Source organism: Clarias gariepinus, chromosome 14 (assembly GCF_024256425.1).
Source record: "Clarias gariepinus isolate MV-2021 ecotype Netherlands chromosome 14, CGAR_prim_01v2, whole genome shotgun sequence".
Taxonomy (NCBI): domain Eukaryota; kingdom Metazoa; phylum Chordata; class Actinopteri; order Siluriformes; family Clariidae; genus Clarias; species Clarias gariepinus.
Window position 1 is genome coordinate 19,818,316 of NC_071113.1, and position 13,340 is coordinate 19,831,655.

At 49.3% G+C, this 13,340-nt stretch overlaps 1 non-coding gene across 1 annotated transcript; it reads left to right on the forward strand.

Annotated features, from left to right (window-relative positions):
• Positions 1-11,145: 11,145 nt before the first annotated feature.
• trnat-agu (transfer RNA threonine (anticodon AGU)) lies at positions 11,146-11,219 on the forward strand. Its single transcript has one exon. It is a non-coding gene; the product is annotated as a tRNA-Thr (tRNA).
• The last annotated feature ends 2,121 nt before the right edge of the window (positions 11,220-13,340 follow it).

Below are 13,340 nucleotides of genomic sequence, written 5' to 3' on the forward strand. Positions count from 1 at the left end.
CTCAAGGCTTAAGTGCCTGTGTTAACAGCTTGTGGGCTTAGGTCATGGCAGGGTGTGTTGCTTTCAGGCAGGATTTCTGCTCAGTTGTCAAGTGGTTTCCACAGGTAGACACTTGTCCATGGAGCTCAAGCAAGATAGCTCTATCCCTGCTACGAAAGTGAATAAACCGTGACGTTTTCATTTGCAAGAATTTAAACATATTCTGAGTAGCCTTGGACCAATGGCCGTCAACAGATGTTTGCTTCCACACAAGTGTGACTTTTCTGCTTTACTGACTCACTTTTGGTCAAATGTAAATGAGGACAATGGCTGTCAATGAACAAGTACATAGATTACTTAAAAAAAGAACAACTATGTCAACAACTAAGTCAAGCACTTAATCCAATGTTTGACTCGCACGCCTCTCATATGTGTATGCATGGTTCAAGTCAAACTGGGACTAAGTGTTCCTTTTAATTTTTTAAGCAGTGTTTATATATATATATATATATATATATATATATATATATATATATATAAAACACCATGACTGGCAGATATGGTGTGCTCAGTGGAGCATGGTATAGCACTGTGGGACTTCATTTAAACTCCTATTGAGCTGCACGCCAGTGGAGACAACCTTAGCCTGAAAGTCAAGTTCCTGTCCCGCAGCTTATCAGGTACGAGTTTGAGGTTTTAAGTGTGGGGCCAGCGTTGTCCCGTGGCACTGTGGCTCAGTTGTTTAAAGTTCCTGTCTAGTAAACAGGAGATCCTGGGTTCAAATCCCAGCAGTGCCTCTCGCTGTGACTTAAGGTCACACAATCTGCAAGCTTTCTGATTAACCTAGATTAGAGTCCCACCTTGTGTATCCTTAGTGCTGTCAACATTTCAATCTTGTCTTGCGCTCCATTGATTTTTGAAATACAACTTGACTTGTGGTTGTGATTATTCACGTGTTGGGGAATAATCACAACCTGTACTGATGTCTCAGATTTGTAGGACCTTACACCACAAAATGTGCAATGCACGGGGAGGAGGAGATACCTTATTTAATATGTTATCTAGAGCTTACTCTAATGTGTATATGAATAGGTCTTCATGCTCCTGTGTAATCTGAGCAGTGCCTAGTGCAACAATCACCTGGTGGTGCGAGAGCTATCCCTTTTCTGCCTTTTTTACAGCCAGAGATGAATAACCTTCCAAACCAGACAGGGCTAGACAGGGTGGCAAATTCCATGGTGAAATCAAGGCATTCTGTCCACGCTGTTGACAGCTTGTGGGTTCAGCTCCTGCCATAGTTGTTTGCATTTAGTGGAATTTGATTGTTGGCAACAGAAAAGCATCTGCCTCATGAACTTGACCATGCAAGTTCTACGCCTTCCATGAGTCTTGGGCAGCCTGAAATGAAACACCCCAGACAGCTCCCTCGGTTGGCTCTGTGGCGCAATGGATAGCACATTGGACTTCTAGGCTCAGGTGAGCTATTCAAAGGTTGCGGGTTCGAGTCCCGCCAGAGTCGAATGCTCGTCACCTTCTTTTCATCCACATATAAGATGAAATCCGTGGTCAAGAATCACACTTTCCTTTCCGATGGAGGAAATCTTGGCCTTGCGAGCAATGTTATGTCTTGTCCAGGAGACTCTCTGTTAAAAGTGCTGGGTCTTGCCCGAGGTGCCAGCCAGGCCTTTGGCACTGTGGCTTCGCTGGTGAAAGTGCCTGCCTTGTAAACAGCAGATCCTAGGTTCACTTCCCAGCAGTGCCTGTTGTGAGTTTCTTCTCTTGGTATGCCAGATGAGGTGTGGGTCCAACTCCATAAGGAACTCAAGGCTTAAGTGCCTGTGTTAACAGCTTGTGGGCTTAGGTCATGGCAGGGTGTGTTGCTTTCAGGCAGGATTTCTGCTCAGTTGTCAAGTGGTTTCCACAGGTAGACATTTGTCCATGGAGCTCAAGCAAGATAGCTCTATCCCTGCTACGAAAGTGAATAAACCGTGACGTTTTCATTTGCAAGAATTTAAACATATTCTGAGTAGCCTTGGACCAATGGCCGTCAACAGATGTTTGCTTCCACACAAGTGTGACTTTTCTGCTTTACTGACTCACTTTTGGTCAAATGTAAATGAGGACAATGGCTGTCAATGAACAAGTACATAGATTACTTAAAAAAAGAACAACTATGTCAACAACTAAGTCAAGCACTTAATCCAATGTTTGACTCGCACGCCTCTCATATGTGTATGCATGGTTCAAGTCAAACTGGGACTAAGTGTTCCTTTTAATTTTTTAAGCAGTGTTTATATATATATATATATATATATATATATATATATATAAATATATATATATATATATATAACACCATGACTGGCAGATATGGTGTGCTCTGTGGAGCATGGTATAGCACTGTGGGACTTCATTTAAACTCCTATTGAGCTGCACGCCAGTGGAGACAACCTTAGCCCGAGAGTCAAGTTCCTGTCCCGCAGCTTATCAGGTACGAGTTTGAGGTTTTAAGTGTGGGGCCGGCATTCTCCCGTGGCGCTGTGGCTCAGTTGGTTAAAGCGCCTGTCTAGTAAACAGGAGATCCTCGGTTCGAATCCCAGCAGTGCCTCTCGCTGTGACTTAAGGTCACACAATCTGAAAGCTTTCTGATTAACCTAGATTAGAGTCCCACCTTGTGTATCCTTAGTGCTGTCAACATTTCAATCTTGTCTTGCGCTCCATTGATTTTTGAAATACAACTTGACTTGTGGTTGTGATTATTCACGTGTTGGGGAATAATCACAACCTGTACTGATGTCTCAGATTTGTAGGACCTTACACCACAAAATGTGCAATGCACGGGGAGGAGGAGATACCTTATTTAATATGTTATCTAGAGCTTACTCTAATGTGTATATGAATAGGTCTTCATGCTCCTGTGTAATCTGAGCAGTGCCTAGTGCAACAATCACCTGGTGGTGCGAGAGTTATCCCTTTTCTGCCTTTTTTACAGCCAGAGATGAATAACCTTCCAAACCAGACAGGGCTAGACAGGGTGGCAAATTCCATGGTGAAATCAAGGCATTCTGTCCACGCTGTTGACAGCTTGTGGGTTCAGCTCCTGCCATAGTTGTTTGCATTTAGTGGAATTTGATTGTTGGCAACAGAAAAGCATCTGCCTCATGAACTTGACCATGCAAGTTCTACGCCTTCCATGAGTCTTGGGCAGCCTGAAATGAAACACCCCAGACAGCTCCCTCGGTTGGCTCTGTGGTGCAATGGATAGCGCATTGGACTTCTAGGCTCAGGTGAGCTATTCAAAGGTTGCGGGTTCGAGTCCCGCCAGAGTCGAATGCTTGTCACCTTCTTTTCATCCACATATAAGATGAAATCCGTGGTCAAGAATCACACTTTCCTTTCCGATAGAGGAAATCTTGGCCTTGCGAGCAATGTCATGTCTTGTCCAGGAGACTCTCTGTTAAAAGTGCTGGGTCTTGCCCGAGGTGCCAGCCAGGCCTTTGGCACTGTGGCTTCGCTGGTGAAAGTGCCTGCCTTGTAAACAGCAGATCCTAGGTTCAGTTCCCAGCAGTGCCTGTTGTGAGTTTCTTCTCTTGGTATGCCAGATGAGGTGTGGGTCCAACTCCATAAGGAACTCAAGGCTTAAGTGCCTGTGTTAACGGCTTGTGGGCTTAGGTCATGGCAGGGTGTGTTGCTTTCAGGCAGGATTTCTGCTCAGTTGTCAAGTGGTTTCCACACGTAGACCCTTGTCCATGGAGCTCAAGCAAGATAGCTCTATCCCTGCTACGAAAGTGAATAAACTGTGACGTTTTCATTTGCAAGAATTTAAACATATTCTGAGTAGCCTTGGACCAATTGCCGTCAACAGATGTTTGCTTCCACACAAGTGTGACTTTTCTGCTTTACTGACTCACTTTTGGTCAAATGTCAATGAGGACAATGGCTGTCAATGAACAAGTACATAGACTACTTAAAAAAAGAACAACTATGTCAACAACTAAGTTAAGCACTTAATCCAATGTTTGACTCGCACGCCTCTCATATGTGTATGCATGGTTCAAGTCAAACTGGGACTAAGTGTTCCTTTTAATTTTTTAAGCAGTGTTTATATATATATACTGTATATATATATATATATATATATATATATATTTATATTTATTTATATATATATTTTTTTCTTTTCGTACACTGTATGCCATTTGCAGATATATACCATACAGTGTGTTTGTAGTTTGCCAACAGTTGTTCATCTTTGCAAGGCTGAAATCTACTGCAACAGGCACGATCTTTGTCTACAATGAACTTGGAACAACCTGAGATGAAACACCATGACTGGCAGATATGGTGTGCTCTGTGGAGCATGGTATAGCACTGTGGGACTTCATTTAAACTCCTATCGAGCTGCACGCCAGTGGAGACAACCTTAGCCCAAGAGTCAAGTTCCTGTCCCGCAGCTTATCAGGTACGAGTTTGAGGTTTTAAGTGTGGGGACAACGTTGTCACGTGGTGCTGTGGCTCAGTTGGTTAAAGCGCCTGTCTAGTAAACAGGAGATCCTGGGTTCGATTCCCAGCAGTGCCTCTTGCTGTGACTTAAGGTCACACAATCTGCAAGCTTTCTGATTAACCTAGATTAGAGACCCACCTTGTGTGTCCTTAGTGCTGTCAACATTTCAATCTTGTCTTGCGCTCCATTGATTTTTGAAATACAACTTGACTTGTGGTTGTGATTATTCACGTGTTGGGGAATAATCACAACCTGTACTGATGTCTCAGATTTGTAGGATCTTACACCACAAAATGTGCAATGCACGGGGAGGAGGAGATACCTTATTTAATATGTTATCTAGAGCTTACTCTAATGTGTATATGAATAGGTCTTCATGCTCCTGTGTAATCTGAGCAGTGCCTAGTGCAACAATCACCTGGTGGTGCGAGAGCTATCCCTTTTCTGCCTTTTTTACAGCCAGAGATGAATAACCTTCCAAACCAGACAGGGCCAGACAGGGTGGCAAATTCCATGGTGAAATCAAGGCATTCTGTCCACGCTGTTAACAGCTTGTGGGTTCAGCTCCTGCCATAGTTGTTTGCATTTAGTGGAATTTGATTGTTGGCAACAGAAAAGCATCTGCCTCATGAACTTGACCATGCAAGTTCTACGCCTTCCATGAGTCTTGGGCAGCCTGAAATGAAACACCCCAGACAGCTCCCTCGGTTGGCTCTGTGGTGCAATGGATAGCGCATTGGACTTCTAGGCTCAGGTGAGCTATTCAAAGGTTGCGGGTTCGAGTCCCGCCAGAGTCGAATGCTTGTCACCTTCTTTTCATCCACATATAAGATGAAATCCGTGGTCAAGAATCACACTTTCCTTTCCGATAGAGGAAATCTTGGCCTTGCGAGCAATGTCATGTCTTGTCCAGGAGACTCTCTGTTAAAAGTGCTGGGTCTTGCCCGAGGTGCCAGCCAGGCCTTTGGCACTGTGGCTTCGCTGGTGAAAGTGCCTGCCTTGTAAACATCAGATCCTAGGTTCAATTCCCAGCAGTGCCTGTTGTGAGTTTCTTCTCTTGGTATGCCAGATGAGGTGTGGGTCCAACTCCATAAGGAACTCAAGGCTTAAGTGCCTGTGTTAACAGCTTGTGGGCTTAGGTCATGGCAGGGTGTGTTGCTTTCAGGCAGGATTTCTGCTCAGTTGTCAAGTGGTTTCCACAGGTAGACACTTGTCCATGGAGCTCAAGCAAGATAGCTCTATCCCTGCTACGAAAGTGAATAAACCGTGACGTTTTCATTTGCAAGAATTTAAACATATTCTGAGTAGCCTTGGACCAATTGCCGTCAACAGATGTTTGCTTCCACACAAGTGTGACTTTTCTGCTTTACTGACTCACTTTTGGTCAAATGTAAATGAGGACAATGGCTGTCAATGAACAAGTACATAGACTACTTAAAAAAAGAACAACTATGTCAACAACCAAGTCAAGCACTTAATCCAATGTTTGACTCGCACGCCTCTCATATGTGTATGCATGGTTCAAGTCAAACTGGGACTAAGTGTTCCTTTTAATTTTTTAAGCAGTGTTTATATATATATATATATTGTGGCGTTTTTATCGCCTGAAAGGATGGTGGAGAGACGAGCGAGCTTATCTTGCTGCCCAATGCAAATGGCTGGGAGTATTTTATTCAAGCACACAATCTCACAACTCGAACACATGAGACGGCTTAAAACAAGAACACCCTATCACACATACCCTGGCTGAAGCCACTAAACCAAACACCTTTCCCCAACACGGTGAACACATAAACAGTCCCTCCCGCAGAGCATGATGGTTATTACCCGAAACCCCGCCCACGCCACATTGCCCCCACCCGAGCTGTGACCGTCCCCGGTCACCATGGCGAACTCAGTCTAGCAGGCGTGACGGTGGCCGGCGCTGGCGTTGTGAACGCCGGAGTCTTTTTGCGGGGGAAGGCGGGGCACAGCCCTCTTCCTGAGGCGGACCGGCCTCCACAGAGCTCGATGTTTTGCTGACGTGGGGCTGGTAGGGAGCGAGCCGGTCCCGGTGGAGCACGACCAATCGCGACCGCCCCGTCAACCGCACCCGGTAGACCACATCAGAGAGCTGTGCGACGACCGTGCAGGGGCCCACCCAGTGCGACATCAGCTTAGGTGAAAGCCCCCTTTTCCTTCCGGGGGAATACACCCAAACCTGCTCCCCAGTAGCAAAGTCGCGCCCCCGGCTGTGGGTATCGTACACGCGGCGCTGCTTAACCCCGGCGTCCGCCAAGTGTCTACGCGCCAATTCGTGGACACGAAACAGTTTGTCTTTCAATGAATAAAAATAGTCCAAACCTGGTTTCGTGGGTAAATCCACTTGAGGCGGGGGCCCGAACACCAGATCCACAGGCGTGCGCAACTCGCGACCAACATTAACGCAGCTGGCGTCAGTTGCGAGGACTCCTGCACCGCTGTGCGATACGCCCAAAGCACGAGAGGCAAATGCTCGTCCCAATCATTTTGCCGGTTGCTGGTAAGCACGGCGAGTTGGGTGGTGAGTGTTCGGTTAAACCGCTCCACGAGGCCGTCACTTTGTGGATGCAGGGGCGTGGTGCGGGTCTTTTTCACCCCGAGGCGCTCGCACACCGCCGCAAACACCTCCGCCTCGAAGTTACACCCCTGATCACTGTGCAACTGCTCCGGGGAGCCGAATCGGCTGAACACCTCATCCACCAGCACTCGAGCCGTGGTGGAAGCGCTCTGATCCGGAACAGCGAACGCCTCCGGCCACTTGGTGAAGTAATCCATGGCCACCAGCACATAACGATTCCCGCGATCAGAGATGGGAAACGGCCCCAGAATGTCCACGCCCATACGTTCCATGGGCGCCCCCACCCGAAAGTCTTGCAAGGGTGCTCGCGAGCGCTGGGTAGGGCCCTTCTTTGCCGTGCAGACATCGCATCTGTGAACAAAAAGTTCGCTGTCAGTATGACAACCCGGCCAGTAGAACCGAGCACGCAACCGCCGCAGTGTCTTAGTTACCCCAAAGTGTCCCGAACCCGCGTGCCCATGAACCATCCCCAGCACACATGCCCGCAAAGTCCGCGGCACCAGCAGCTGAAAAGATTCACCAGCGCCACACGGCCGTTCCCACTGGCGGTAGAGTAAGCCCCCCCGCAACGCTAGTCGGTGAAACTGCGAGTGGAGAGCTTTTTCTTCGGGTCCCAGGTGGGCGATTGCGGCATAATCCGGTCTCTGGCCCGCGTTAACCCAACTTAATACCCGCTGCAATGCCGGGTCCTTCTCCTGCTCGACCATTAGCTGATCGCAGTCCATCTGTGGCACAGGCGAAACGACCACCGGCGATGGTGTAGGTGCCGCAGTGACTCGGCTGCACGCCGGCTCGGACGGCCGATTACCGACGGGGGCTTCGGAAGACTGCGCAGGGAGAATGTTCTGATTCACGGGGGTCGGGGTGTGTTCGATGTCGTGACCACCCACACGCTCTTCAACCCGCTCGCAGTGTCGACAACGCTCCTTGCTGCACGGCCGGCGGGATAACGCATCGGCGTTAGCGTGCAATTTTCCCGCTCGGTGCTGAACGGTAAAATGATAGTCCTGCAACCGTTCGAGCCAACGCGCTAACTGCCCCTCGGGCTCTTTAAAACTGAGCAGCCACACCAGCAAAGCGTGGTCGGTCCGCAGCAAGAAGGATTGCCCGTATAAATACGGCCTAAAATGCTTAAGGGCCGCGACGACCGCAAGCAGCTCGCGCCGCGTGACGCAGTAATTCTTTTCCGGCCCAGACAACGCGCGGCTGAAGTACGCGACAACACGCTCTTTGCCCCCGGCAACCTGAGACAGGACGGCCCCCAGCCCTACATCGCTCGCGTCCGTGTCGAGAATAAATGTACGAGCTATATCAGGATATTCGAGAACGGGCGACGTAACCAGAGCTTCCCGTAACCGTGTGAACGCACGCGCGTGCTCCCTGTCCCAGCGAAACGGCTGGTTCTTTCTCGTGAGCGCGTGCAGCGGGCTGGCGATCGTAGCAAAATCCCTCACGAACCGGCGATAGTACGACGCTAACCCGAGAAAGGTGCGCAGCTGCGACACATTAGACGGCTCAGGCCAATGCTGTACCACGGCAATTTTGGCTGGATCGGTGGCAATCCCTTGAGCGCTAATGACGTGTCCCAGAAAGACAGTTTCTTGCCGCAACAACTGGCACTTTTTGGGATTGAGCCGCAAATTCGCCCGCCGGATAGCTAGAAACACCTCCCGTAGGTTAGCTAGCGCGACCGCAAAATCCTTGCCGTGTACCAATAAATCGTCTAAGTAGACGACACAACGGTTGCGAGGGATCTCTGCCAATACTCTCTCCATCAACCGTTCGAACGTAGCGGGAGCGTTGCAGAGGCCGAACGGCATGCGCCGAAATTGCCATAGACCTTGTCCGATCGAAAACGCGGTTTTGGGTCGTGCTTCCGGGGCGAGCTCTACTTGCCAATACCCGCTACGCAGATCCAACGAGCTAAACCACGCCGAGCCCGCAACGTGTTCCAGCGCATCATCTACTGCGAAAATATCGGCGAACTCGTGCAAAAGGGACTTCACGGCGTCGGTCTGCGTCTGATTTAGCCCTACACTGCTACGCCGCATCAGCTCGGCCATTATTCTCGCTCGGACAGCCACCGGATGTTTACATGGCGCGTCCACCGGAAGTTCCGCCCCGCTGGTGCGTGCTACTAACTCGTCCGGCCGCGCTTTGGGCACTAGCAACCTAGCTAAACCGAAACTACCACGCAGAGTCCCGTCTGCGAGATTCAGTACCGCACCCCACCTTTCCAAAATGTCTAATCCCAAGATACAATCATCCTCGATATCCGCCACAAAGAATGGGTGAAAAAGAATGATTGCACCTACTTGTATTCGCACTGTGCGACAGGCCCGTATCCTCAAATAACTTCCCGACACGGTGCGAATGTTCACGGCCGGGTCCGGCAGCACACGACCGCGCTCTCCGCGCTTTAACAATCCCCCGCGCAACAGCGAAACTGTAGAGCCGGTGTCCACGAGCGCCCGCAGCGAAACGTTGTCCAGGCCGCAGTCCACGTAGACCCCCGCGCGATTTTCCGACACGTCCCGACCGGAAGTTAAATCCGGCAGTTGGGGGAACAAAGATGGCTGTGGGAGGCGGTTTCCCCTCGGCGCCCCCCGAAGCTAGTTTAACGGCTGCTGGGGTACGCTGTCCTCCGGCCGGAGCACGTTGCAGCGGTATCCTTGGCCTCGGCGTTGTCGCGGAAACTCGCCGGCCGGGTCGAGGCCTAGCCGCGACGGGTAGCCCTGTCCCCGGCTAGGTTCACCTCCCCAGCGGCCGCGAGCCACCGAAGATCGCTCGGCTCTCTCGCCGTGGTGTTCTCCCAAGATGGGCTCGGCGCGCTCAGCCTCGCGCAGCGCCTCGGACAGCGACGCCGGTGCCGCTAACCGGAGGTGCTCGCGAAGGCGGTACGGCCGGATTCCCCGAAGAAACGCGCGACGAGCTAGCTCTTCCTGCTGGCCGTGTCCGAAATCCGGGTAGCCCTGGCGCGCGAGAGATCGCAGGTCCATGGCGAACGCCCCTAGTGGCTCAGAGGCGCTCCGCACGCGGGTTGCCAGCTCCTCGCCCGCGGCCTCGTTACGGTCTCCTGCGCCGAAACGGAAACAGAGCGACTGCTGCAGCTTTAACCAGTCGTCCCGCTCATCAGCCCGGAGATCTTGCAACGCCCGCAGCGCGTCACCCTCCAACAAGAGGGCCACCCGGACGGCTGTTTCTGCCGGGGACCAGCCCGCGAATTTGGCGGCTAGCTCTACCTGGGCGATGAACGCGTGGGGATCGCCGGCGCCGTTGTAGGCCGGCAGGCGCAGCTGTAGGTCGCTTCGCTGGCGGACGGGGCACGGAGCTGTAGCTTGCTCCGGTGTCGGCGCCACGTCACTGGAGGACTCCTCCACGAGGTCCAATACCGGAACCTGGAACGCGCCGCTCCGCTCCGGTCGCCGCTCTTTGCCTGCACTAGCCCCATCAGGGAGGGTTTTCTTTCTCCGCAGCTGCTCCGCTACTCGGCGGCCCATTTGGATCCTCCGGATTTCCTCCGGGGTGCGCTCCAACTCGCGACTCTCCATAATCCCACTTCTGACACCAAATGTGGCGTTTTTATCGCCTGAAAGGATGGTGGAGAGACGAGCGAGCTTATCTTGCTGCCCAATGCAAATGGCTGGGAGTATATTATTCAAGCACACAATCTCACAACTCGAACACATGAGACGGCTTAAAACAAGAACACCCTATCACACATACCCTGGCTGAAGCCACTAAACCAAACACCTTTCCCCAACACGGTGAACACATAAACAGTCCCTCCCGCAGAGCATGATGGTTATTACCCGAAACCCCGCCCACGCCACAATATATATATATATATATATATATATATATATATATATATATATATAACACCATGACTGGCAGATATGGTGTGCTCTGTGGAGCATGGTATAGCACTGTGGGACTTCATTTAAACTCCTATCGAGCTGCACGCCAGTGGAGACAACCTTAGCCCGAGAGTCAAGTTCCTGTCCCGCAGCTTATCAGGTACGAGTTTGAGGTTTTAAGTGTGGGGCCAAGGTTGTCCTGTGGCACTGTGGCTTAGTTGGTTAAAGCGCCTGTCTAGTAAACAGGAGATCCTGGGTTCGAATCCCAGCAGTGCCTCTCGCTGTGACTTAAGGTCACACAATCTGCAAGCTTTCTGATTAACCTAGATTAGAGTCCCACCTTGTGTATCCTTAGTGCTGTCAACATTTCAATCTTGTCTTGCGCTCCATTGATTTTTGAAATACAACTTGACTTGTGGTTGTGATTATTCACGTGTTGGGGAATAATCACAACCTGTACTGATGTCTCAGATTTGTAGGACCTTACACCACAAAATGTGCAATGCACGGGGAGGAGGAGATACCTTATTTAATATGTTATCTAGAGCTTACTCTAATGTGTATATGAATAGGTCTTCATGCTACTGTGTAATCTGAGCAGTGCCTAGTGCAACAATCACCTGGTGGTGCGAGAGCTATCCCTTTTCTGCCTTTTTTACAGCCAGAGATGAATAACCTTCCAAACCAGACAGGGCTAGACAGGGTGGCAAATTCCATGGTGAATCAAGGCATTCTGTCCACGCTGTTGACAGCTTGTGGGTTCAGCTCCTGCCATAGTTGTTTGCATTTAGTGGAATTTGATTGTTGGCAACAGAAAAGCATCTGCCTCATGAACTTGACCATGCAAGTTCTACGCCTTCCATAAGTCTTGGGCAGCCTGAAATGAAACACCCCAGACAGCTCCCGCGGTTTGCTCTGTGGCGCAATGGATAGCGCATTGGACTTCTAGGCTCAGGTGAGCTATTCAAAGGTTGCGGGTTCGGGTCCCGCCAGAGTCGAATGCTTGTCACCTTCTTTTCATCCACACACCACATATAAGATGAAATCCGTGGTCAAGAATCACACTTTCCTTTCCGATGGAGGAAATCTTGGCCTTGCGAGCAATGTTATGTCTTGTCCAGAAGACTCTCTGTTAAAAGTGCTGGGTCTTGCCCGAGGTGCCAGCCAGGCCTTTGGCACTGTGGCTTCGCTGGTGAAAGTGCCTGCCTTGTAAACAGCAGATCCTAGGTTCAATTCCCAGCAGTGCCTGTTGTGAGTTTCTTCTCTTGGTATGCCAGATGAGCTGTGGGTCCAACTCCATAAGGAACTCAAGGCTTAAGTGCCTGTGTTAACGGCTTGTGGGCTTAGGTCAAATTCAAATTTTATTTGTCACATACACAAACATACACAGTACGAAATGTAGTGAAATGCATTTTACGGCTGCCATTGACCCTGGAAGAGAATTAAGTTTACAAATAAGAAATAAATATGAATAAAAGAAATACGATAGAAATTAAATAAAAATTAAATTAAACTAGGAAAAATAGAACTAAAAATAAAAATAGAAATGTGCTAGGAAAAAAAATAGAACTAAAAATAAAAATAGAAATAGAAATATGATGTGCAAAAATAGAAATCTACTGTACAAATTGAAATATACTGTGCTGTGTGTGCAAATATGCATAGAATAAAGTGACTTTGTGCAGAGGTTATTAAAGTGTCTTTGTGCACTGGTCCAGGATGTAAACGTAAAACCGTAAAATGTAGTGTAGTTGTGAAGGTACAGATGGAGCCACGCCAAATAGCCGCGGCCGTGTGAATGGCGTACGAATGGCGTACGGCTGCCCTATGCACGCCGTAATCCCCCCTCCTTTTTCTTCGAGAAAGGCGTGTCAAGATTTCACAGTTAACACGCCCATTCAAGCCCTATTTGTGCATTTGCCTGGTTCCACCACTAGATGGCGCTTCGTTCTCAAGGACACGTTAACACAAGCCAGCAATTTAGCTGCGCTGAGTTGCAATCACGTGATTTTAACAACCCGCTCCCACCCCCGCCGAACTGACGCTGCCAAACTGCACTAGAGATGAAGATGGCGGCTTAATGGACTATTCGCGGTAAGTGGTGTTTTAATTTATAAAATTTGTTTGGGATTAGTTTACAGTTTATTTCCCAGTTTAGTTTTTTTATCGGCCATTTTGAAAATCACTGGCAGCACCAGCAGCGGTCAGATGTAACTTTAGATAACTTAATGATCTGTTTACCAGGTCTGGAGTTAACATTACAGCTTACTGTCAGTGTCACAAACTCACAATGTCACTCCTCTTTAACTAAAAAAGACACTAAAGCTTCAAAAATACTCTTAATGTCCCTATTACAAAAGGCTGCACTACCGAATGAAGAGTGTTTGTGCTTTATAAA